Source organism: Chrysochloris asiatica, unplaced genomic scaffold (assembly GCF_000296735.1).
Source record: "Chrysochloris asiatica unplaced genomic scaffold, ChrAsi1.0 scaffold00060, whole genome shotgun sequence".
Taxonomy (NCBI): Eukaryota; Metazoa; Chordata; class Mammalia; order Afrosoricida; family Chrysochloridae; genus Chrysochloris; species Chrysochloris asiatica.
In genome coordinates this window covers 3,744,457-3,771,991 of record NW_006408578.1, presented here as the reverse complement: position 1 = coordinate 3,771,991, position 27,535 = coordinate 3,744,457, and the positions used below count along the sequence as shown (strand labels likewise).

The 27,535-nt window shown below is 39.8% G+C and overlaps 1 protein-coding gene across 1 annotated transcript in view; it reads right to left on the bottom strand.

The window, feature by feature from the left end:
• RANBP9 (RAN binding protein 9) overlaps positions 1 to 27,535 on the bottom strand; it is a 98,043-nt gene that overhangs the window by 54,290 nt on the left and 16,218 nt on the right. The window contains exon 2 of the mRNA XM_006864078.1: positions 16,494 to 16,605. The gene's annotated coding sequence lies outside the window, so the exon portion shown is untranslated. The remainder of the gene's footprint in view (positions 1 to 16,493; positions 16,606 to 27,535) is intronic.

The following is a 27,535-nucleotide window of genomic DNA, read 5'->3' as shown; positions in this document are numbered from 1 at the left end:
ACATGATATCCTTCTCCAGAGACTGGTCCCTCCTGCCAATATGTCCCAAGTATGAGAGACGAAGTTTGACCATCCTGGCCTCCAAGGAGCACTCTGGCTACACTTCTTCCAAAATGGATCTATTGGTTCTTTTGGCAGCCCATGGCACTTCCAATATTCTCCTCCAACACCATAACTCAAAAGCATCAATTCTTCTACGGTCTTCCTTATTCACTGTCCAGCCTTCACGTGCATATGAAGTTATTGAAAATACCATGGTTTGGGTCAAGCGTATAAGCATAAAAACTAAATCTAAATCCCAAACTGACTCATAGTGGCCCTACATACAGGCAGTGTAGAAATGTTTCATAGTGCTTCCACAACTATGGAAAAGCAGATGACCACATCTTTCTCTCACAGAGCACTGGTGGGTTCAAACTGCTGATTCCATAGGTTACCCATCGCATTTTCAGAGTTTCTTCAATAAAAGCCGTTAAATACTATCAACTTAGAAGAACAAAATAATCTCCACCAAAAGACAGAAGAAAATCAAATATTAAGGTGTCCTAGTTATTTTTCAGGAGTTCTGGTGTGGCGCTGTGGGCTACTGCATCAGACTGCAGAGTTGTTTGAACAGCAAGGTTGTTGGTTCAAGCTCACCAGCTGCTCCTTGGAAACCCTATACAGGGTCGCTATGAGTCAGAAATCGACTTGATGGCACTTCACAACAGTTATTTTTCAAAGCTTATAAAACAAGATAAAGTTTAAAACTGAAAAGTATAAAGTAATTCATCATATGCGTGCAAACTGTATGAAGGTAAAAAAAAAAAATCAATAAAAAAGGAAAAGAAAAGCTGAATCCAGTTTGCGAAAAGGCTAATTCACCCTGATTATATCAAGACATAAAAAGATACATTCGATAAATTTCAGACATCATTATTAATAAAAATTAAGTAAAATAAGAAAAGAAAGCTACTAAAATATGTCAAATATTTTCCCTATACAACAAACCGAGTATTTAACACTGAAACACTGAAGACGCCCATTAAAATTAGGAACAGGTAATGCTTACAACACTATTTTAGCACTGTTTTTGGCGTAATTTCATGAAACAAGAAATTCAAATAATCTTTTTGTTTGTTGTTGCTAAGTGCCACTGAGTCAGCTCCAACTCATAATGACCCTGTATAGGGTTTCTGAGGCTACAAATTTTTATAGGACCAAAAAGCCTCATATTTCTCCTGATGAGCAACTGGTGGGCTTGAACCACCGACCTTGTGGTTTGCAGACCAGTGTTTATCCTATGAAGCCACCACATTCCCCAGTACAAGTATTGTTGTTGTTAAGTGCCGATGAGTAGATTTCAACACATAGTGAACCTGTATAGGTTTCCCAAGGAGTGGTTGGTGGGTTCAAAGTGCCAATCTATTGATTGGTTAACAATTCAGAACATATAAAACTATCTTTACTTGTAGTCAATATAACTTACATAAATAGAAAACTTAAGGATCTACTAAAAACCTATAGAATTAGGCATTTTGGCGAAATGACTGGATACAAGAAAAACATTTTAATTTATCTTCTAGTCATAACAACCTAAAGAAAGTGGTGGTAGTGGTTAGGTGTCGTGGAGTCGTTTCTGACTCATAGCGACCCTATACAGGATTTCTGAGGCTGCAAATCTTTACGGGAGCAGAAAGCCTCATCTTTCTCCCATGGAACAGCTGGTAGTTTCAAACTGCTGACCTTGCGGTTCACAGCCCGATTCATAACCACTACGCTACCAGAGCTCCTTAAAGAAAGTAGTGCGTATAAATATACCAGTCAAAATAACTACAAAAACTATTTAAAAAAAAAAAAAAGGAAAAAACTATTAAAAAAACAGAATAAAATTCAAGTAAGGCACAGAAAATATATACTGAAAACACCAAATAAATATAGTATGTGTCTGGAAAGTCTGGCATCATATTGCCAGATGATAATCTTTTAAAAATTAATATAAAGACATAATGCACTTAAAAACAGATCTCCACTCAGCCCGTTCCCACCCTTTAGAAGTTTGCTTGGGGAAGTGGATATTGTTTGGATTTTTTATTACCATAGATTAGTTTTGCCTATACTAGACAAGGAATCATGGCTCATACTTGTGTTGTAAGGCTTCCTTGGTTCAATATGTTTTTGAGATTGATCTTGTGTTGTGTCAGTAATTTCTTTCCCTCTTATTGCTAAGTAGAATGTAAAAACAACATTTGTTTATCCATTCACTTGTTGATGGATACCAGGGCTGCTTCACGAACAGTATTGTAAATGGTACTGTAGGATAAACAGTGGGCTGCTAACCAAAAGGCTGGCCATCCAAATGTGGGAAGGAGCATAAGGTATTGTTGTGTATTCTGAGAGGGGTTTTGCATTTCATGGGTGCATGCACCTGCAGAATTTACCAAATGATGTAAGTTTGTATATCATTTATGCATTTCATGATATGAAAATTTTACCCCATTAAAAACAAAAGTACAGTAAGCAAACGTTACATTCTATATAATGCTAGGCAAGCTGAATTAATTAGGGGTGGAAGGTATACACTTTGAAATGCACCATAAACATTACATGAATTAATGAATAGACAGAGGAATAGCTAGACACATAACACAGTAATTATATAGTCAGTTCTGTTATGTCTTTTACATCCCTAAAAGTTACCGCACTATACAAAATTGTTGTTGTTAAGTGCCGTTGAGTCAATTCTGACCCATAGTGACCCTGTATAGGGTTTCCAAGGAGCAGCTGGTGAGCTTGAACCACGGACCCTGTGGTTCAAACAACTTGGCAATCTGATACATTAGCCCACAGAGCCACACCATACAAAATTACTCAATAAGACAGGTCTTATAGGTAAAATGGGTTTAGCAGCACAGGCACTCAAAAATGTCATTCATATAGTAATATAAAATAAAGACAACCCAACCAAAATCAAACCCCCTACCACTGAGTGAATTATGACCCAAAGCCCCAATAGGATAGACCAGAGCTACTCCACCGAGTTCCTGAGGCTGTAAATCTTTACAGCAGCAGACCTGCCTCATCTTTCTCCCACAGAACAGCTGGTGGATTTGAAGCGCCAACCTATCAGTTAGCAGACCATCACTTAACTTTATACCATACCATCAGGGTTCTTCCAAAATAAAGACAGAAATCAAATAAACAATAGCACAATTTGTACTTAATAAATGCTATAGTAACTGTGACACTTTACCTTAAAAAAGATCCAAACTTTGTTTGGATATCGACAGGATTGTATACAGCTTATGAGTTATTGTGAAGTAATGAACAGTGTATTGTCTGATATAGGAAAATCTGTAACATTAGATGTGGATGAGAACAACTCAAAACAACTCAATGAGCTGAGATAGCTGGCAGATATTTGACATATGCACATGAATGCAATTTGTGTCTTCCTATCCATCTGGGGCTTCTTGTGGACTAAATTGTGTATAAGTAAACACAAAACTTACATCACACTTAAATCACACCCTAATGCATCAATCACATTAAAACAAAGCCACCCTTTCAAAGCAAGCAAAGTTATAGCAGAACTTACTGAACAGTGAATTGCTAATCACAGATCCATATAGTGAATATATGGCAAACGTTATCAGACAAAGCTAACTTCAGAACAAGGAAAATTATCAGGGATAAAGAGGCACATTGTACAATGATAAAGACGTCAATTTTCCAGGAGGACATTACAATCCTTAATGTGCATGCCTAATAACAAAGTGTCAAAATAAATGAGGCAAACACTGATAAAACTGCAAGGAGAAACAAGCAAATCCGCTATTAAAATAGGACACGTAAAAACACTTGTATCTGTAGTTGACAAATCCAGCAGGTACTATGTCAGTAAGGATATAGTTCAATTGAACAGCACCACAAATCAATGGAATTTCTTCTTTTTTTAAAAAAATTGTTATTGTTATTTGGGTGAAAGTTTACAGATCAAATTGGTTTTCCCATCAACAATTCATGCATATTTTATTTTATGACAGTCATTGCAATTCCTACAATGTAACAGCACTCTTCCTACTTCCTCTTTTCTGTATGTTCCTGGTTCTGAGCTTCATCCTTGGGCACTTGCTGCCCTTTTGATTTCAGATGACTGAGTGTTCTAATGAGTGCGTACCACCTAGTAAGATGTTACTGTGCCCCTTATTAGGCCTATTAGTTGGCAGAAAGTTGAAGGGTGTCTAGGGCCATAGTCTTCGATATTTCACCAGTATCTATCAAACCAGTAGTAAGCCTGGTCTTTTTTATGATTTTGACTTTTGTTCCACATTTTAAATCAACTGGATGTCATTAACACTTAGAATAATTCATCCAACTACATATAATACACAATATTGTCACGTTTACATGCAATATTCACCAAGACAGATCACACTTTGTGTCATAAAGCATACCTTAACATATTTAAAAGGACAGAAATAATACAAAGTATGTTCTCAGGTCACAATGGGATTAAACTACAAATCAACAGCCAAAAGTTAATTGGAGAATCCCCAAATATTTGGAGAATATACACTTTTAAATACACACGAATCCAGGAGAAATAAAAACTATTTTGAACTAAATTAAAAGAAAAAATACTATTTAAAAAAAAAATGCTGCAGGATTCAGCAAAAGCAGCACTTACAGGGCAGCTATCTAGGAAGCTAAGACTCTAAAACTTAACGTATCACAAATGAACAGATAGAACAAAAACATAAAACTTCACTTGGTCACTGGTAATATATAAAAGAAGATCAAGAATATGCATGCTCAAAATATCAGAAATTTAAGTATTAGTCACAAGCCAAAGTAGTAATCAGAATAGTCTGACTCACAGAAACCTGTGATATTAGCTAATTGATCATGATACTCCTAGAAATTAAACAGGTAGAAGTGTACTAAATCACTGCCTAATATGTGTAAGCAGAGTTGTAGGCAAAGTGAAATCTAACTTAAATTGATGAAAGGGAGGCTTGAGAAAGGACTTTACCACTCTATCAAACTTTACACTGTTAATCTTATACCCAATCTTTTCCAAAGGCACCTACAACTTTTTACCAGAGTAACTATGCACTGGGGAAAAGGAAATAATGAGACATTTAGACACTGGCTCTGAATTCATACTAACTCTTCTTGTTGCTGTTAAGTGCCTTCGAGGCAATTCCAACTCATAGTGACCCTGTGTAGAGTTTCCAAGGAGCAGCTGGTGAGTTTGAACTACAGACCTTGTGGTTCACAGTCCAGTGCAGATCCTACAGTGCCACACCAGGAGTCCGATACTAATCCTTTGTTGTTGTTGTTGTTAGGTGCCATCAAGTCAATACCGACTCATAGTGACCCTAAGTACAACAGAACAAAACACTCCCCGGTCCTGTGCCAACCTCACAATTCTAGAAGACACAAAACCTCATTGAATTCCATTAGTGTTAGGAGTCCATGGGAGTCAAGTGGTAAATGGCAAGGCCAGCAATATACCTGCACTGTACTGTTTCAGAAGTCAATCAACTCTCCAGCCCTGTGTCATAATTTACTTGATAAGTGTCCTTGAATGCTTTCCCTTCCATAAGACATCACATTGAGAAAATAATGATTAGACATAGGATCAAGAAATAGCAAACATTCTTATCCTTGGTAATGAATTTATATGTCAGAGGGTGGGAAATAAACCCAACAAAAATTCAGGAACCTTCCATCTCAGTGGAATTTGTAGGGGTCCAATGGAGTGGGGCATGTGGAGTTACTCCTAAAGTGAAGTGAAAGTTGTTGCATCTTGTGCTTTCTACAACTAAAATAGAGGCACAATACCTAGTGGCATGTGGTAAACCAATGGATTTAGAGGTAATATACTCCTTACTTGGGAGTGCTATTCTGGGTCATTTACCAAAGGACCCAAAATGATGCAATTTGCTTAGTACACCCAGAACAAGAGAAGGCTCCAAAATGTTGTGCAACGGGCTCTGCGAGTTGGCCCACGTGATTGTGTGGATCCAGCAGGGCCTGAAGAGTCATTAGCAGAGAGATCTGCTGTTTAAAGCCTTTGGCAGACCCCTGTAGGTAAATCACACCACAGACCCTTAGGATTCTGGAGAAAAGTCCTGTCAACTTCTGCATGTGTACCACTATTCTCCTTTTGAGAAACAGTTTTAGATGCTACTAGGCCTCCACGGAGACTGAATACTGAACCACGGCCCATCAAGTTACATTGTAACCTGCACAGCCCATCATGAACTGGGTCCGCCTAACCCACCAAGCCATAAAACTAGGCAAGCACAGCAGCACTCCAATCAAACGAGTAGCATACGCAAGCTCTGAAGGCACAAGTGTTACGGGAGGAAGCAGCCCAAATGCCCATGATCCCCACTTCTGCTACATGACCTTATCTCTCCCAGTCAGCACCTATGGCTTCCTGGGGAGTTCGTTGCAGTTAGTTGACAGATGAAGAGAAAACTAGGGCCTGCTTTACAAATGACTCTGTGTGATCTGCAGGCACCACCCGAAAAGGGCAACTATAGCACTACAGCCCCTTTCTAGGACGTCACTAAAGGTCACAGGTGACGAGAAATCATCTCAGTGGAAAAAAATCAGAGCATTGCACCTGGCTGTTAATTTTGCTTGGAATGGGAAATGGCCATGTTGCAACCTGGGTATCGATTCATGGGCTATATGCAATGATCTACCCGGATAGTCAGGGACTTGGAGGAGCACAACTGGAAAGTTGGTACCAAGAATGTCTAAGGAAGAGGTATTTGGATAGACTTTTCTGAATATGCAAAAAACATTAAGATATTTGGGACCCATGTGAATGCTCACCAAAAGGTGATATTGGCTGAGGAGTAGGTTTTAATTATCAAGTAGATGATAGACTCAGTCTATGGATTATTAATTGGTTTCTTTCCCCAGCCACTCAGGTTATTTCCCAGTGGCCTCATAAACAAAATAGCATGGTAGCATTGGTGGAGGCTCTGTCTCGGGGGCTTAGCAACATAGCTTCCTCTCACCAATCCCTACTTGGTTAGAGCCATTGTGAACACCGAATCTGCCAGCACCAGACACAAGCATTAAGAACTTGATATAGTACCACTGCTTGTGACAGTCAGTCAGCTACATGGTAACAGGCTGATGACAGCAGACCGCTTCTAACATGGAAGGGCTAGTATTTTGCTTTTACCGAAACAGACAGTAATCTGAATATGGATTTGCCTTCTCTGCACATAATACTTCAGTCCAAACTACCACCCATGACTTGCACAATGTCTTCTCCACTGTCATAATATCCCACAGCACTGCTTCTGATCAAGGAACAAAGTGTGGCAATGGTCTCATAGTCATAGACTTCATTAGTCTCACCATGTTCCCCATCATTCTGAAGCAGCTGATGTGACAGAACAGGGAAATGCCTTTCTGAAGACTCAATTACAGCATCACCTAAGTGGCAATACTTTGCAGGGTTGGGAAAATGTCTAGAAAGCTAGATATACTCTAACTTAAGGAGTTCTGGCAGTGTAGTGGTTATGAATCAGGCTGTGAACCGCAAGGTCAGCAGTTCGAAACCACCAGCTGTTCCGCGGGAGAAAGATGAGGCTTTCTGCTCCCGTAACGATTTACAGCCTTGGAAACTCTGTGCAGGGTCGCTATTAGTCGGAACTGACTCCACGGCACAAAACAACAACAACAACGTCTAATATATGAAATTGTGTCTCCCACTGCCAGGATTCCCTGGTCCAGGAATCAAGGGGTAGAACTAGTGATCCATAAACAAAACTTTGCTACTTGTCTCCATGATCTTACACTATTCTAGAGAAGACAACAGGAAACACAACAAAAAAATTCACTGAACTTAAAGCTAAGACTGCCACTTGACTACATTAGACTATTCATACCTCTGAACCAATCGGTAAAGAAGGGAATTAACGTACTGTTGGGAGTGACTGATCTTAATTGCCAAGGGGAAAGTCAGACTATTCCAACACAATGGAGGTAAAGAAGAGTATGTCTGGAATATAGATTACTTAGGGTGTCTCTTAGTACTACCAAGCCCTCTGACTAAAGTCAATGGAAAACTACAAAAAAACTCAATTCAGTCCATGGAAAACTACAAAAACTCAATTTAGGAAAGGTTTGGGTCACCTTTTCCCCCGCACCCTACAGGCAAAGAACCTTGACCAGCTAAATTCCAAAGGGAATGTGGACTGGGTAGTGCAAGAAGGTAGTTATAAATACCAGCTACAACCACGTGAAAAGTTGTAGTAACAAGGAATGTGCCTGTTTTAGAATGTCTGTTTTGTTATGAATATGGTTTTTTTGTATGTTTGTTTGTGATGACTTTGGGAGGGTGTATATTTATATATACACAAAGTGATGCCTGTGAGAACAGGAGCTCAAAAGCACTGCTTTGCTTTTCTCGGTCTTGCAAGTTTTCTACTTTTGACACTGCAATCTTATCACTTTTCCATTGCTTGTTATTAGAGGAAAATATTTGAGTTTTCCTTCTCTGACAAGTTTCTGCCTGACACGGTGCAGCACAGTTACTGACTTAATATGGCCCCTCTCGCCATATTCCTCCAATTCTGTGTTGTGCCGTAAATCCTAGCCTCTGTGCTGGAGGCACAATTAAGGATGTCCACACCTTACTAGAGGATGTGACAGACAAGTCACCAGGCTTTGTTTCCTTTGGGGTATGGTCTGTGCCCAGTATACAGGAAACTTTGGCAAAGTTCGCTCTCTTCCTCTGGACCCTGTATGTGGCTTGTGTCCATGTGGGCCTCCAGTTTGTCAGACTTGTGGCTTATGTCCTTAGCTGACTGACCAATTTCTGGAGCTTTGTGTATCAAGAGTCTGTCATCTGACCTGATCATTTGGGTTCTTTGCAATCACGTGGTTGGGTGAGAGGAATCCTCCAGACTCGCTTGAAGTACAGATTTGGAACTCACCAGCCACCACAACCATGGGACTCATTCCCTTGACAGTTTATGGGTTCAGTGAGATGTTGTAGCAAATTGTAGAATCCTGGGCACAGGAGGGAGAAGTGTGGCTGGCATCAGAGATAATGGAGTGGTATAGCATCTTGGGAAAGCTGGCATTTGGGAGATCTTTAACCTCTACCCTCACAGGGATCAGCCTTGGGCTGACCCTTCTAAAAAAATTATTGTTGCACATGCTTTACAAGTTTCACAGGAGGAAACCTGTCAGGACACCCCAAATCTGTTCCACTAATAGAGAATGCTGAAAAGTGCTAAAACTGTACCCTGCCAAAGGTGGAAACCTGGAAAGACACAGAAAAACAAGACAATCTGTTGAGTTCTGGCTGTCACAGGTTTCATGATGCATGCATCACACATACTCACACTACAGGTAAGTCAAAGGTATTGCTATAAAGTCACAGAAACTTTTATTAAACAAAACTATCAAAGTGTGAAGCCACTATTTAACATCTCCTCCATCTAGGTCTATATACTTCTGAGGGCAGTGTTTGCATCTCTCTTTCCCTTCCCTGAAGAATTCTGCACTCTTTGATTTACACCATGTCAAATTCTCAACTGACTCAAATTGTGTTCCTTTTCAGTGTTCTTTGAGTTTGGGGAAAAAAAAGTCTGAAAGGGCAAGATCAAGTCTAAAGGGTGGATGGGGTAAAATTTCTCAATGAAATTCTCCCAGGAAAGTCCTTGCTACCCTTGAAGAATGAGCAGGTACATTGTCATGATAGGAAAAAAGTCCTCAGTACAACTTTGCTGGCCTTTGTCTCATCAATGCAGTTTTCAATTTTGTTAAAACTTATTCCTCATAAACTCTCATGATTGTCCTGTGTACTACAAGAAAATTTATCAAGATTACCCCTTTGGAATCCCAAAACACAGTCATCATAAACCTCTGAGGTGACCTCTCTAGCTTGAATATAAAAATAAAGATGTCACTTTGAAGACTAAAGTACACCTGACCCAATCCATGAATGTTCGATTGCATTATATGCATGTAAAATCTGGAGAATTCATAAAGAAGACTGAAGAAGAATTGACACATTTGAGTTCAGTACCAGCAAATAATACTGAATATTCCACAGACTGCCAGAGAATGAATAAATCTATCTTAGAAGAAGTACAGCAAGAATGCTCCTTAGAAGGGAGGATGGCAAAACTTGATCTCATTTACTCTGGACATGCTTGCTGTCAGAAGGACCAGTTCCTGGAAAAGGATTTTACCCGTTTAGTAAAGCAGAGGATCAGCAAAAAAAAAAAAGGAAGGCCCTCAACAAAATGTACTGACACGATGCCTACAACAATGGACTCAAACATAGCAATGATAGTGAGGATGGCACAGGGATCAGCAGTGTTCACTCTATCGTATATAAGGTTACTACGAGTTGGAACCAACAAGACAACACCTAACAACAACAGCGCTTTTTCTATGTCTTTTCTATTTCACAGAACCTGTCTGTTGGATTTCCCCTTATGTATAAGAATGTATTACCTTAGAAAAGAAAAAAAAGAAAGAATGTATTATCTCATAACTAGAAAAAAGGTTCTTAAAAAAAAAAAAAAAAATACACACAAAAAACCACAAGTGCATGCTGGGTATAAAGTAACTTAATGGTAGAGTTAGATAGCCACTCACAAGTAAAGATCCAAGATGCTTACTCAGCAAACTAGAATATAGAACATAAAGTAATATGTTATGCCTACTGGACATCTTATCCCCCAAAACTATGGCTCTAAGCTTTAAGACCCTGTAAAAGAAACACTTCCTCATTCTTAAAGTTATTGTTGTTATGTGCTGTGGACTCAGTTACGACTTTTTGCTTTACTTAGTATAAATGATGTTTTAATCTTGAGCTACTTATTTATACTCTGCTCCCCAGTCCCTTCACATGTACCTTCCAAATAATGAATGTGATACTCCTTGATGGCAGGGGCTATATTCAGCTGATCCATTTATCTAGTCCTCTACTAGAAATAGTAGAAAGGGCACAAATGAATAAGATAATTTCATATTAACACTTTGCTGCTCATCATACATGATGCAGCATGTTGTTGTTAAATGCTGTCATGTCGATTTTAACTACAGCAACCATGTACAGAGTATCCAAGGTGTGGTTGGTGGGTTTGAACTGCCAACCTTCAACTAGCAATCCAGTGTTTATCCAGAAAGTCAGCAAGCAGAGAAGGAAGACTCTGGAAGACTGCAAGGGTTTAGGAATAAAGGGAAAGGCTATTACTTGCAGTTCCTCCTCTTCCCTGTCACACAGTGGCATCACATTACTTCACATTTAGAACTGACTGGACCTTCACTGTCTCTGTCAGGATACATAATTTGAAACTTGAATGAAATTCCTGAAGCAAAAGTACATTCATAAGATACAGTATGCTTTTAGGAACACAGCTAGGCAATCAGTGATTATTTAATAAGAACACAAAACAAACACTAGGGCATTAAAAAAAAAAAATTGTGGGAAAAATAGAATCAAAGATAAATGAATTTTTCCACGAACTTTTTGAAGCACCTTCATACACTCTTTAAATATGTCTCCTAAAAAAGGTCATGAGATAGAGGATTTGATTTGTTGTTTTGAAATACATTAGAAATTTATTTTCAAATTCATTATAAAATTTAGACAGGTTATTTGGTCCTCATATATTATGCTTATTTTGATGAATACACGAAAAATTTTATTTATTTAAGTGTATACCCAATTCAAGGAACTGCCTTCAAATCTTATTACTTACGTGATGAAGAAATACAATTAACTATCACCACACTAATATTCTTAAAATTTTCAAGGACAAGCTATAAATAATGCATATTACAGATAAGTTAATAGGCCATTGGAAAGGCTAAAACTAAGGGGGTGGGGTGGTGGTGACAACACAAAGAATTAGTGAGGAGAGGTACAGGAACAGGAATTCTCATACACTGCTGACAACTCAAACTAAGTACAACCATTTTAGAAAACAATTTGGCATGTGCTTGTAGTTAAAAATACACTTAATGTTGTTGTTGTTATTAAATGCCATTGAGTCAGTTCTGACTCATAGAAATCCTGTATAGGGTTTCCAAGGAGCAGCTGGTGGTTTTGAACTCCTGATCTTGTGTTACACAGTCCAATGTTGATCCTACAGTGCCATACCAGGAGTCTTAACATACAATTCAACAAACTCATTCCAGGGGGTTGATCCAAATAAAAAGTTGACACAAAAATATGTACATAAACATCAATAGTGGCTATATTCACAACCACCAAAATCTGATACGCAAACTGTGATTCATCCTTGTAACCATCAATAAAAAGGATTATCAGCATTGGACTGAGAACCACACAGTCATCAGTTCAAACCTACCAGCTGCTCCTTGGAAATCCTACACAGAGTTACTATGAGTTGGAACTGACTTGACAACACCATCACCAATATACGCCAACAATTAGATAAATTTGAAATGTATATTCTGGTGTGGTGCTGTGGGCTAATGCATCAGACTGGAAAGCCATTCAAACTGCAAGGCAGGCGGTTCAAGCTCACTAGCTACTCCTCAGAAACCCTACACAGGGTCACTAAGGGTCAGAATCAACTCGACGGCACTTCACAACAACAACTGAAAGAAGCCAGACTTAAAAGCTTCATTCTTTAAAATTCCATGAACATGACAGTTTACAAATGGGCAATCTATAAAGGACAGGGGCTGGAGGGGGTTAGAGATAAGGAGAGGTTTTTCTCTAAGGATACAGATGAATTTCGGGGGGTGATGGAACTCTCAGATGAACTCTTCTATATACTGACTGTGGTGGTGGTTACAGGACTGTCCTCGTTTGTTAAGACGCTCAGAACTCTATGTTAAAAGGAATAAACTCTATTCCATGTAACATATATCTTGATTGGAAAAAAACATGAAAGAATAAAGAATGAGAAAGCCAAGCAATGAAAAGATGAGGTTGGAGAATTATGCAGGATTCAGCCACATCATGAAAGACTTTGCTGGCGAGTTTTAGGCCTAGCCTCAAAGCAACAGGTATACCAAATGATCACAAGAAGGTGACCGGTAAAATTCAGTTCTGTATTAGAAAGGAGTGAGAGCAAACTAGAAGCAATTGGGATACTGAATAACCAACTAGTTAAAAAAGTAAGAAGGCAGATTACCAAGACCAGATAGAGGCAGTAGAGTCAGACAGAGAAAGTTACAGGTAGAAAGTTCTCAAGTTTCTAGCAGTAGTGAAACCACTAATCAAGTTGGTTTTGAGAAGGATCAATTTTAAACAAGCTAAATTTGAAATGTCCATGGAGCATTCAAATGCAAACATCTGGTTAGTTACATCTGTCTGAAGCTCAATGGAATAACCAGAGATAGAACTTTACAGAATCATCAGGGTATTTGCAGACATGGAAACATAAGGTCAAGATCATGCTAAGATAAAATATGGCGACTAACAGGTAAAAAGAACCTAGGGAATTACCTGAGCAACAGCAGCATTATGGGTTTGATGATACAATTCTAAGCATAAAAAGAATCGGCTTACTGCGTTTGCAGCTGTAGAATTAGAAATTAAAACTATTTCAATATGGGGCCTCTGTCAACCACTATATTCTTGTCTTCCCTCCCTGACTGTATCTTTGACTCGATCACCCTAGGAAACTGAGGGAGTTAACAAATGGTTATCAATGAATTCCAAGCTTTCACTTTTCTACTTGCCAAATTGTAAATATTGAGAATATTCAGCAAATAAAGTAAGCAGAATAATCTGAAGACACTTCTTTTTGTTAATTAAACCTGGGAGAAGCATAAAGAGGGGTTGAATGATTCATCTCAGATACAGGTCAATACAGCAACACTGCCCACGGTGTTAACTCCATTCTTAGACAAATGACCCTATGGTTGCTTTAAAGGATCTCTGATACCACAACACAAGCATCAGGAACTATCACAGGGTAGGAGGTACAATGATTCTAGGTTACTGGTTCTTACCCAGAAATATGCACCAAATTTCCCAGTGGAGCTTTCTCAAAAAGCCTATTTTGCATGAGAATTGAACATTTTGATTTGGGAGCTATGGACTATAGTTCAAACTACCATATTTTTCATAGACCTGTGGTACAGTGAATCACTTGCACTACGAATTTCCAAAGAGCTGTGAATACCAGAGATGGCACAGGCCGGTGAGAAGTGGTGGCAAGTGTGGCAGAGTACCAGCAGCAGAACCAGGTGACTGACAGGAGACAGAGCAGTGAGTGTGCCAGCCTCTATGCAGTATCGTGAATTGCTTCACATGGGTCTTCTCCCCAAAGTCTTTGTAACTTCCACCCTATGACCTTTGCCTGATGAGTGTGGCAAAGAGTAAGTGGGAGGAGATACCAGTAGGATGATATGATTCAGCTGTTAACAAGGCTAATTCTGAATGTGAAAGCTCTGAACTCTAACATGGGTATAAAACGAGCCATCTCAGAAGCAACAAAAGGGAGTGATGCTAATAACACCAATGGAAGGACGAGTCAGGAGTAGAGTTTCCCCACGATCCCTGCACACTGAACCTCAACCCATGGACAGAAAGCTGGGACACTGGAGGAGTAGCAGAGGAGCAACAGTAGCAGAACCAAAAGCCAGAGAACAAACAGAGAGGTGGGCAAGTAAAACTGAGTGACTTTGGGCAGGTGGCTCACTTGTAAGAGTGAGGTGCCTCCAGGCACTTAATTAGGGAGTTAGGTTTGCTGGTGCACAGGAAGAGCTGAGTGTCTTTGGCCTGAGGCTTACCTCAAAGGCAGAGTGCCCTTTGGGCATGTGTTGTTATTGTTGTTAAGTACCATGGAGTCGGTTCCAACTCATAATGATCCTGCACAGGGTTTCCAAGGCTATAAATCTTTATGGGATGCAGAAAGCTTCATCTTCCTCCCATGGAATAGCTGGTAGTTTCAAACTACCAACCTTGGGGTTAGCAGCCCAATTCATAACCACTACGCTACTTTTGGGCATGTATTAGTATTAGCAGCCCTAAAAGAGCTTTGCAACATTGCTGGAGGAGGGCAGAGGTCAGGCCCAGGGCCTGAGGGCCAAAGAGAGGCCTACCTTGGACACGGCAGAAAAGAGGCTGTGCTGCTGACTAGAAGAACTGTGTCCTGAACATTTCTGACCCTGACTTGTAACCTGGTAACATTCCTAATAAACTCTTAACTGTGAGTCTTGGTATCAATTCTATGTGGCCACTGCAATGAATTATCAAACTCAGCTGAGAAGGAAATGCTGTGGGAGAGATGGTTGGTGCCATCTATTACACATGGAGCAAGAGAACTGCCGAGTTTTGGGCAGGAGGCTTGCTGATGGAGTGGGGTGCCTCAGGGCATTTGATGGGAGCTAGGCTTGCCTACCCAAAGAACAAGAGAGCAAGTGCCTTCACGCTAAGGCTTACTGGCAGAATAGTGTGCCTCTGGACACCTATTGGTGGAACTTTGTTAACTCTTGCCCAAACTGGACAGATGCCTGCTCAAGAGGCCCTAGGAGACCAAAGACCCATGGGCATGGCTGAGAAACTGTCCTGACTCTTTCCTGATCCTGAATGGTAAACTATTACTTCTAATAAACCTTATAATCTTGAATATTTTCTATGAGTTCTGTGTGGCCACTGCAAGGCATTATTAAACTCAGCAGAGAAGTAGTGAGTGTCATGGGAGGGACAGTTGGTGTCAGAATTGGTGAACAGGTTGGAGAGACGAGACACGTGTGACTCCAATTCACTGGAATCAGTCTTGGGCTGATGCTGATGGTGATTTTCTCTCCCCAGAGTAAAGGTGGAACCCTGGTGTGGCACTGCTGCAGGACAATGCACCAGACCTCAAGGCCAGTTTGAACTGCAAGGCTGGCTGTTCAAATCCACCAGCGGCTCCTCGGAATCGACTCAACAGCACTTAACAACAATAGTGAAACTGGAGGTCAGGCACCCTTACCATGACACTTCACAAGTTCCAAAAATTATTCTGATGCCTTCACTCCTGGACATAAGTTAAGAAGCAATGATCTAAAAGTTGGTTCCAGGGTCTATCGAACATGAATTCCTCATTTGGAAGATATTAAGTCACCTCCTAAGTGTCTGACAAGTTCTTCTAGTTGGGAATACACAAACATACAAATCCCAAACTAAGCCTAGAATTCTAGTCCCTAACCCCTGAAAATCTTGATGAATTACCTACTGGCTTTGATTAACTAGCTGTGAGAAGATTTAATTTCTCAATAGAATTCAGGAAAACATAGGATATAAAACATGAAAACTGAGTCATTTAATCCCAAATCTCCACTGAAATGACTAAGTGAAGATTTATCTTCACTAGCAATTAAGCAGAACCAAATCCAATCTGTTATACTAAAATATCCAGGTTCCACTGTCCCAATCAAAGATACTTCCAAAATTCCCATTTCCCAATTAAATCGTTAACAATTATGAATCAAAACAAATGTTATCTAAGAATACTAAATGATTTTTCCTACCAAATTAAACTTACCCATCTCTTCCCTTACTGACGATTTTTACTTCAAAATAATAAATTCCACAGGCTGCTGGTATTGGATGCGTAGCGCGAACTGATGCTGCATCTTTTGGGGTTTTGCCATGACCTGCATATGTAGTAGAAAGGAAAAATATCAAATGAGATTTTTAAACAAAAATCTGAATAAATAATCCCATTACAAGTATTGGTTTAAGAGCAATATATACATTTCTGTTCCCCTAGCAGAAATTCAGATAATTAAAGAATTAATAAAACATTTACCATCACAATACAATATGCAAACCAGCTCAAGTGAACCACATAATAGCAAGTTTTTAAAACTTCAGAATCTGAAGACAGTGAACCAAATAGCCCTTTGTACAAATTAAGTACAGTACTTTAGGGCAGACTATATCCAGTAAAGTCAAAAAGTAGTGTTATAAAATCAGAAACCTTTATTAAACAAAATATCAAAATATGAAGCAATGGTTTCTCAATATATCCTCCAACTAGGTATATATACACTCCTGAAGGCACTGTTTTCATTTCTCTAACCGTTCCCGGGAAAGCATGGGGACTTTGTAGGGTAAGCACTAGACTATGGACCACACAGTCAATGTGTGTCCAGTCCACCAGTCTCTCCAGGGAGAAAGATGATGCTTTTTGCTCCTGCAAAAGATTTACAGCCTCGAAAACCCTGTACAGCAGGGTGTCTAGGAGTCGGAACCAACTCAATGGCACAACCCTTCTTCCCCAGAAGTCCTGGTGTGGCTCTGTAGGATAGTACTAGGCTGTTAATTGCAAACATCACTGTCAGTTTGCTTCACTGTTGTGGCTTGTGTGTTGCTGTGATGCTGGAAGCTATACCACCAGTATTTGAAATACCAGCAGGGTCACACATGGGAAACAGGTTTCAGCAGAGCTACAGACTAAGACAGACTAGATAGGAGAGGCGGACTACTTTTGAATATTTAAGCCCCTGAAAACCTAAAGAGTAGCAGTGGGACACACTGTTAGATATATTGCCATAAATACATAACAATTTTGAGGATGGCGTAGGACCGGGCAATGTTTTTATTCTGTTGTGTATAGGGTTGCCATGAGTCAGAATTGACTGGATGGCACCTAAAAACAACAAGCTAACCACAAGGTCAACGGTTCAAACCCATCAACCGCTCTGTGAGAGAATGAGGCTTTCTGTTCCCATGAAAGATTTACAGCCCAGAAAACCCTATATAGGGTCACTAGGAGTAAGAATCAACCCAATGGCACTCAGCAATTAACAACCTTCACCAGGAGTCCTCATGTGTTACTGTACAATAAGCACTAGACTGCTAAACTATAAGGTAAACAGTTCAAACCCATCAGCTGCTCTTAGTAAGTCCTACATATAGGGTCACTCTAAGTCAAAACTGTGTGGACAGCACATGACGACGACACCTACTGCTTTTGGCAACCTCCAGGGACTCCAATCATGTTCTTTGGGTTTTAGGAAAAGAAGTCTGAGGGTAAGACCAGGGCTGTAAGGTGGCTGGGAGTAAGTTTCCCATGGAAGTTCTCACAGGACAGCAGCCCTTGCTACCCTAGAAGAATGAGCAAGTGCACTGTCATGATGGGAAAATGCCTTGGAGCCAATTTTCTGGTCTTTTTCTCACCAATGCAATTTTCAATTTTCTTTAAAACGTCTTCCTAATAAGCCCCCGTGATAGTCCTAGGTACTTGGAAAAAATCTATCAAGATTACCGGTTAAAGCCCTTCCCCGCAAAAAAACAGTTGCCACAATTTTACTTCTCTGCCCTGATTTCAACTATCCCAACAGATTGCCTTGGAAGTTACTATTTGGATTGGACCTTGATTTCTGGATCATATTGGTAAATCCAAGACGCGTCCCTGGTTATAAATCGTCCCATAAAATCATCTTTATTAGCTTCGACCTTGCTTAAAGACTGACAGAGAAAGCAGCTGTCTAAGCTAGCTGTTCTTCATGCAAAGCTTGTCACAGCCATCCTCTATGATGAAGACATCTGACCAGGACTAAGACAAGTGGGCTACAGAACTTGACTGTAGCCATCCACTGATTGCAGAGACCTGTTTAAAAAGGTTTTATTTTGTATAAGCCCATGCATATATGAACTGAAGCCCTAACAGCCACTTTCTTTTACCTACCCTTGTATTTTTAAGAGGAAAAAGGAGAAATATGAGAAGATAATTTTATCAGAACTAAATCTGAATACAATTTATAAAATAAGGCACTGGACTGTAAGGTCGATGGTCCACACCACCAGTCACTCCTAGGAAAGCCTAGATAGGGTCACTATGAGCCAGAACAGACTTGACAGCATTTAATGACAACAATAAAGAATCTGACCAAATCCCCTGCTTTTCTAAACCCAAAGTAGTATCTGTACAATTGAGTATAATTTTAATGAAATTTTATATATTTAGATTGAATTGATAACGCAGTTTTCTTGAAGAACTTATGATTTTGCTCTTTTCGTATAGTTCTTATCATTAATTCTAATTCATAATATTTCTTTCATCAATTACAGTCTATTTGGAAATTTATCTAAATCGCTAGTTGTATATTTTATTTCTTTCAGTTTAAAGAAAGAAAATAACACCATGCCACTGCTGACATTTTGGAAAATCTGCCAGATACTGATTTTTAAACTTTTTAATTACCAATGCCTCAATTCTAATCCTAGAGGGTTAATTTCACTTGCCAGCATCTTCCTTGCCCCTCCCTGTTGTTGTTAAGTGCAGAGTCAGTTCATACTCACAGAAACCCTGTATACGGTTTCCACTGGAATCCTGGTGTGGCTCTGTAGGTTAAGCACTAAACTGCTTACCACATGGTCGGCAGCTCAAACCCACCAGCCGCTCCTTGGAAACCCTATATAAGGTCACTATAAGTTAGAACCACCTCAACAGCACCCAACAACATAGAATTTCCAAGGACGTCTCCCTGAAGATACAAATTATCTTCAACCTTAAGCATGTGGACAAAATTAAGTGAGAGAAAGCATATGCCAGTAAACCACACACACACACACACACACACAACAAAGTTGACAACGCATCCAGAAAGCAATTTAAGAGTGTGAGATAAGTCTCCATAATCCCAGAAAGAGCACTGATAATCAACACTTGTAATCATTATTCAGGTGTTGTGGCGCTTTGGGGTTAATGTGCTGGATTTCAAAATTCGTTGGAACCACAAGGTTGGCAGTTCAAGCTCACCAGTTGCTTCTAGGAAACCCTATACAGGGGTCACTATGGGTCGGAACCAACTCGATGGCACTTAACAAGTTAGATATGTTTAACCCAGTACAAACTTACGCATGTCAGTAAGCTTTTGGTCATATAAAATTGCTTTCATGGGTAGAATTTCCTCTTTTCAAATTGACCATGATTTTTCAAAAACTAAATACCTTCTTTTAAGCCAAAAATTTTATCCTGTAACGTCCTTTACTTGTTCAAATTATAAAAAGTATACAGAAAGCACTGCAAAATTAGCACACCATGGTTCAAAAGAAATTGAATAAACTCAGTTACCCCTTTGTACTACCATGAAAATTTGTATCCACAGAAGTTCTACTAAGTATATGTGTTATAGGGAAAAACAAGTTTTTGATCTGTGGCCATTGGGAGATGCTGCTAAGTGCCATTGAGTCGGTTCCGAGTCACAGCAACCCTGTATAGGGTTTTCTGAGGTGTAGTTAGTGGATTTGACCACTGACCTTGCAGTTCAAACTAACTTTGCACTGTAGGATAAAGCAGGAGACCGCAAGGTTAGTTTGAACCACAAGGTCAGAGGTTCAAACTCACCAGCCACTCCTAGGAAACCCTATACAGAGTTGCTATGATTCTGAACAGACTCAAAGGCACTTGACAACAATAACAGCTTATCCTACAGTGCCACACCAGGGAGCTATGCAAAATGACATTGTTGTTGTTGTTAGGTGCCAGCAAGTTGGTACCAACCCATAGCGACCTTATGCACAGCACAACAAAACACTGCCCGATCCTGGGCCAACCTCACTACTGTTGCCTTGCTTGAGTCCATCGATGCTGCCACTTGGCCAATCCATCTCGTTGGGGTCTTCCTCTTTTTCTCTGACCCTCTACCTTACCAAACATGATATCCTTCTCCAGAGACTGGCCCCTCCTGAAAACATGTCCAAATTATGAGAGACAAAGTTTGGCCACCTTGACCTCCGAGGAACACTCTGGCTGTACTTCTTCCAAAATGGATCTATTAGTTCTTTTGGCAGCCCATGGCACTGTCTATATTCTCCTCCAACACCATAACTCAAAAGCATCAATTCTACGGTCTCCCTTATTCACTATCCAGCTTTCGCATGCATATGAGGTTATTGAGAATACCACAGCTTGGGTCAGGCGCACCTTAGTCCTCAAGCTGATATCTCTGCTCTTCAACACTTTAAAAAGGTCTTGTGCAGCAGATTTACCTAATGCAATACATCATTTGATTTCTTGACTGCTGCTTCCATGAGTGTTGATAGTTGATCCAAGAAGAATGAAATCTTTGACAACTTAAATTTTTTCTCCATTGATAAAAATGTTGTTTACTGGTCCAGTGATGAGTTTAGTTTTCTTTACATTGAGATGTAATCCATACCAAAGGACATTAAAAATATTAGTCACTTTTTAATAAATATCCTAGTTATCTATAAATTATAGTCTAAGCAAAATATCTTTACAGCATAAGCATGTTTAAATATTTTCGCTTTCTGGGAAAAGGTCATGTAGACTAAATGTATTTTTTCAACTAAAAACCATAAAGCCCATTGCAGTTGAGTTGATTCCAACTCAGTGACTCCATTTTTGTTGTGAAGTGCCATCAAGTCAGTTTCAACTCACAGCAACTATGTATAGAGTTTCTGTGGAGCGACCAGTGAGCTTGAACTACCAATCTTATGGTTCAAAGTGACTCTGCAGTCTGGTGCATTAACCCACGCCCCTGTAGGACAAGTAAATCACAGGGTTTACACAGCAGATCAAGCTCACCAAGTGCTCCTCAGAAACCCTATACAAGGTCGGAAGCGAATCGAAGACACTTAACAACAACAATCTTAATGGGAGTCCTGGTGTGGCATTGCTGAATAAGCAATGGACTGTTAAACCATAAGGTTGGCACTTCAAACCCACTAGCTGCTCCCTGGAAACCCTATACATGGTTTCTATGAGTTGGATCCAACTCAACGGCATGTAACACAACAACAATCCGACTGACACGTCTTTCCCTAAAAGAGCTGTTGGTGGGTTTGAGCCACTGACCTTTTGGTGAGCAGCTAAGCACTTAACCACTTTACCACAGGGCTTCTTGGTTTTGGTTTTTTTTTAACCATTACAAATAACATCTAAAAAAAAACACCTGATTAATGAATCTAACTAGCCAAACTGAATTTTATGGTTAGGTTTTGAATGAGAGTGGCCAAAACTTTTAAGCACAAGGTAAACCTTCAGGTTTTTTATGATAATAAATGATAAAAGCTAATCAACAGAACCTACATCCAGAGGGCATAGAGGAAGGTAGAATCTCCATTGACTAGTATCCAATCTGTCTAGGCAGGAATGATGAAAGGAAATGTGGATAGGTCTCTGGTGATACAGGACTGATTGTGAGGGTTGGAAACATAAACGGTAGACGTTTCGTAGCAAGGAGGGGAGTGATTAACTTTTCAGTCTAGGAGCGGAGGTCCCTGGGAACATCAAGCGAGAGCAGTGGAGAGCAGGACCCTACCCAGAGAAGCAGTGATTCCTGAGATGGAGGCAGAGATGATGACATGGAGAGATGGAACAGCTGGGGACTCTAGACCCAGAGAGGGAGAGGGGCTTGTAGGGTATACCCTTTGGTTGGTTGATGATGCATGGAGGGGATTGTAACCATGGCAATGGAACGATATACGATAGGATGAATGTAAAACTAATGTTCTCCCAAGTAAACTAACACATAATTCACAATAAAATATTTTTTAAAAAGCTAATCAACAATTAGGACTAAGTAAAAGGCACTGTTCTAAGAGCATTTTACATGCATTAGCTAATTTAATCTTCAAAACAACCCTTTGAGGTAGGTACTATTTATCACCATTTTATATATTGTGAATCTAAAAGATGATTTTAAAATTTGCTCGAGGTCATCTTGCTGGAAAAAGATTTCCAAACTAGGCTTTGTACTTAGTTATAAATTCAAGAAGTTTGATTTTAGTGTGAGCATTGAACTCATAAGAAGGATTTAGTTACACTGAGTATACCGAAATTACATTTATTGCCAAATCCTATTCTTCCTACTTCTATAGGAAAAGAGAAAGAAAAATTTTGAGAATAAAGAATGTGTCACAGCATTAGGTGCTGTTATAGATATTTCACATTCACATCTGTGAAATAGGTATTACTGAGAATGGAGAAAGGAGCCCTGGTAGTGTAGTGTTACAGCATCAGGCTGCTAACCTCAAGGTCAGCAGTTCGAAACTACCAGCCATTCTGCAGGAATAAAATGAGGCTTTCTGCTCCCCTCAGTGTTACAGCCTTGGAAACTCCATATAGGGTCGCTATGAGTCAGAACAAACTCCATGGCCCACTTCCACCACGAGCAACATGAATGGAGAACAGTGGTTATAGGATGTGCCCCAAGCAAGTAACAGTAACATAAATTAAATCCATGCATGAGTTAAAGTCCCTTAATTTTTCCACAATGTAAAAAGTATTATACAAACTATACTATCCACGATACAGTCCTATACAAACAAATTTTGAAGGATCCATTATATTCATCAAGCTCTACATAGAAGCATGGTTAAAAATTCTATAAACGTTCAAATTAAAAGAATTTGTCTCATTTTTAAACAAACATTAAATTTAAATGAAAAGCCACAGGAAAAAGCATAGATTAAAAGGACTCACACTGTATCTTAGATGAGACTAGTATTATCAGAAAGGAAGGCTAGCTAACAGTAAGGAGTGCTGGGGGAATAGTGGTTCAATGAGCCCAGCAGCAGCTGCACAGGAGGGAGATGTGTCAGTCTGCTGCTAAAAGAAACCTCCTGGGGCAGTTCTACTGTTCTGTATGGTGGCTGTAAGTCAGAGCTGTCTTGATGGCAATGGACTTTGGATAGCTGAAACAATAGGAAACGTATTGTTAAATTCTGTAGTGACCAAAAACCCAGCCCATATTACCAATGTCCTCAATGTTGCATGTTTTTTGATATGACCCTAGAAGAAATTGTATTTACTGCTTCAAAACTCTAAGGTTGTATCTTTTTATATTATCAGTTGATTTCATTAACTGAAAAAGGAATGGACTTCAAATAAAGTGGACAGTAAATGCATGTTTGTTAAATGAATATTCAATCCAAACCCAAAGAGGATCCTTTCAAAGTTACAAACAAACTTTGGCATATACAGATTTTCTGTACTACAGATTAACTGAGAAATGAAACAGCTACATTATGTGCTTTAAAAAAAAAAAAATCATTATTAAACCGCTTAATTTTTTTCTATACAAGAATGAAATGACATCGAATCTCCTAAATAAACATTGTATATGTAATTTAACATTTTTGATAACTTCCAAGTTTTCTACATTCATACTTCATATATTCCATGTTCTGATTATTAATGGATATCTATAGCTGTTTCTCTTCAGAAATTCTGAGTTGTGCCCATCAGCAAATGAAGGTCCAGTCGTCATGGTCAACTTACTGTGACGAGGCAGTTTTTGCCCAGCCATATTTTGACTTCCAACCTAAGGGGCTCATCTTCCAACACTTTATCTGACAATGTTCTGCTGCTCTTTGTATGGTTTTCTGTGACTAAACGTTCAGAAGTCACCTCTCCTTCTTCCTAGTCTGTCTTGTTCTGGAAGCTCTGCTCAAACTTGCTCACCATGGGTGACCCTGCTGGTTATTTCAAATACCGGTGGCACAGTGTCCAGCATCACAGCAACACATAAACCACCACAGTATCACCAACTGTGACAGGAGAGTGGTGGTCATTTAATATTTGGATAGATTATAAATTAGACCTCCAGACCAGATTGACTATTTGCTCTCACAAAGTCAACCCACTTCAAGCTAGCTTTAGACCTCTTCACTTTCAGAAACCCACAGGGCATTTTTCAGTCCTATTATCACTTGACCTTTCAGAAGTATTACACACTGTTTAATATTCACTTCCTCTTCTTGACACTCTCACTTCCATTTCCTAGACATACTAGTAATTTTCCTGATGGCTCCTTTGCAGTTTTATCCTTCATCTAATCAAGCAACAATTGTTGCAATTCCATAGGACCTGGTCCTAAATTCACTCTACTCAACAAGAACTTCTAAGCTTATCAGAGCTCACACTAGAGTCAGGCTTCAACTTTATATACCCCAAACTTACCATTTTCCCCCAAAACATGGTCCTCTGTGTCCTGTGACAGTGAATGTCACCAAACCACCTAGTTAGCTAAGCCAGTCTTGGGAATCATCTTGATGTGTCTTTTTCCCCTACCCTCACCCAACCATTCTCCAAGTTCTACTGATTTAAATTCCAATTATTTCCCACTTTCATTTCTCCCCATCCTGACTACTATAAAACCCTAATCCAAGCTACTGCTGTCTCTTGTCTAAAGGCAATGGCCTAGCTACTTTCATTCTTCTTCCCCGTCCTTGCCTCAACACACAGCCAGCACACCCCTTTCTTGTACCACCATTCCTCAGTACAATACAACCTAATGTCCCTTCAAAAGCCCCATTCACAGTCTAGGAAAAGCACAATTCCTCAAAACCCTCTTTAATCTAGCTTTCTACCTATTTTTCCAAACTCATTCTTGATGGTTCAGGGATACCAGACTTATTTTAGATAGCTCTATACTGCACAACCTAGTTAGGTCCCAACTCATCCTTCAGATCTCAACTCAAGCTCTGTTGCTGTTAGGGGCCAGCCAGTCTGCTCCAATGTTTCAGTCACTCAAGCTTTACTTCCTCAAATATTGTCTCTCACACCTCTTGGACTTGGTCTAACCTTTTTCTAAGTCCTCAAAAACAGACATTTCTCTCATAAAACATGAACACACTTATTTGTGATAGTTAGCACTATTTACACATTTTAATTCCTAGACATATTTATTTCTACTGACCTCTGCTCTAACATCAATGATTTCTTCCTGGAGCCACACTCTTAATTCTGATACCACCCAAAACTATTTCACCTCAGAAATTCTAAATTCTAATAAAATCTGTATAGCTACACCTCTTAAAAAATAATAATGACAATAATAAACATGCATTTAATAAACAGGATAATGAGACCAATATAGTAACAGCATCGTTTAGTTAATACACCTTCTTCAAAACTATTAACCAATTCAAGAGAAAAACACACAAAGACCCTAAAACCAAAATCATATCTATTGCCATTGCCATCGAGTCAACTGCAACTTATAACGGCCCTGGAGGGCAGTCAAACTGCCCCATAGAGATTACAAGTCTGTAAAAGTCTTTACGGAAGCAGACCTCCACATTTTTCTCCTACAGAATAAGCTGTTGTGTTTGAACAGCCAACCTTATGGTTAGCAGCCAAGCTCTTAACCACTGCCACCACCAGGGCTCCTTATAAAGACCCCTGTTGTTAAGTGCCGCCAAGTCAGTTCCTACTCACAGAGACCTTGTATAAGGTTTCTGAGGAACACATGGATGGTTTGAATTGCTGACCTTGTGCTTCAAACTGGCCTAATGGTGCAGTGTGGAGGCGATCTGCTTCCATAAAAACTTCATTCTTCTTGGATCAACTATCAACACTCACGGAAGCAGCAGCCAAGAAATCAAACAACGGACTGCATTAGGCAAATCTGCTGCCCAATACCTTTTTAAAGTGTTAAAGAGCAAAGATGTCAGCTTGAGGACTAAGGTGCACCTGACCCAAGCCATGGTATTTTCAATAATCTTATATATTATTGCGAAAGCTGGACAGTGAATAAGGAAGACAATGGAAGAACTGATGCTTCTGAATTATGGTGTTGGAGGAGAATATTAGAAGTGCCATGGGCTGCCAAAAGAACCAACAGATCTGTTTTGGAAGAAGTGCAGCCAGTGTGCTCTTTGGAGGCCATGATGGCCAAACTTCATCTCTCATACTTCAGACATATTGCCAAGACGGACTAGTCACTGGAGAAGGATATCAAGTTTGGTAAGGTGGAGGGTCAGAGAAAAAGAGGAAGACCTCCAGCGAGATGGATTGGTCAAGTGTCAGCATCGACGGACTCAAGCATGGCAACAATAGTGCGGTTGGCCCAGGAATGGGCAGTGTTTTGTTTTGCTGTGCATAAGACTGCTATGAGTCGGTACCAACTTGATGGTACCTAACAACAACAACAATATCTATGGGGCAGTTCGACTGTCCTACTGAATCACTAAGAGTTGCAGTCGACTCCATAGCAGTAGGTATGATTTCGGTATTAGGATATTTGTGTGTTTTTCTCTTTAATTTGTTAATATTTTTGAAGAAGTGCACGAGCCAGGACTTCAGTAGGAATCTTGTGTTTTATTCTTTTTATAAAGACCCTAAGGGAGGTAAAAAAAAAAATACCACAAAAGGCTTACAATTCGTATCATACAGAACTGCAAGTAGTTGTTGTTAGGTGCCATCGAGTTGGTACCAACTGATAGCGACCTTATGCACAGCAGAACGAAACAGTCCCCGATCCTGGGCCAACCTCACTATCGTTGCCATGCTTAAGCTTAAGCCTACTGATGCTGCCACTTTGCCAATCCATCTCATTGGGGGACTTCCTCTTTTTTTCTGACCCTTCACCCTATTTTCCAGCGACTGGTCCCTCCTGACAATATGTCCCAAGTATGAGAGGCGAAGTTTGGCCATCTTGGCCACCAAGGAGCACTCTGGCTGCACTTCTTCCAACACAGATCTGTTGGTTCTTTTGGCAGCCCACGGTACTTTCAATATTCTCCTCCAACACCATAACTCAAAAGCATCAATTCTTCTATGGTCTTCTTTATTCACTGTCCAGCTTTCATATGCATATGAGGTTA